The following is an 846-nucleotide window of genomic DNA, read 5'->3' on the forward strand; positions in this document are numbered from 1 at the left end:
ATTCTTATCTGCAGTTGTTAAGCTTCCAGGGTTGTGTTTGCCAAAATATAACACTATCCATCATCAAACTTCTCTCGTACCTTGATAGTTTTCAAAATAAAGTTTTAAAAAAAGTTTAGTGGCTTCTTATGCCAATGATGTCATTGTTCCGATTACTAACTTCAATATTTAACTGAAATATTTTACACATTTGTTTTGACTTAGAGGGTCAGTTCTCCAAAAGTAGCAAAAAAAACCCAAAATATCAATTTGCTCCAAATTGAGCATATAATAAAATTACTTTAACCACTTTACCACCGGAGGATTTTGCTGTCTTACGTCCAGGCCACTTTTTGCGATTCGGCACTGTGCGACTTTAACTGACAATGGCGCGGTCGTGCGACGCCGTACCCAAACGAAATTTACGTCCTATTTTTCCCACAAACAGAGATTTCTTTTGGTGGTATTTGATCACCTGTGCGATTTTTACTTTTTGCGCTATAAACAAAAAAAGAGCGTAAATTTTGAAAAAATAACAATATTTTTCACATTTTTTTATATGAAATTCCCCCCCAAAAAAATGTAAAAATCAAAATTTTTTTACATTTTTGGCCAATTTGTTTTCTGCTACCTATGTTTGGTAAAAAAAAATCACAATAAGCGTATTTTGATTGGTTTGCGCAAAAGTTATTGCGTTTACTAACTAAGGGAAAGATTTCTGTCATTTTTGGTGTTTTTTTTTAACGAGTAATGGCGGCGATCTGAGGTTTTTTTTGCTGGACTGCGACATTGCGGCGGACAGATCGGACCCTTGACTGACATTTTTGACACTTTTGGGGGTACCAGTGACATTACTGCAGTAATCAG

This window comes from Pelophylax lessonae (genome assembly GCF_965119305.1).
Source record: "Pelophylax lessonae genome assembly, chromosome: 2".
In the NCBI taxonomy this organism is placed as follows: Eukaryota; Metazoa; Chordata; class Amphibia; order Anura; family Ranidae; genus Pelophylax; species Pelophylax lessonae.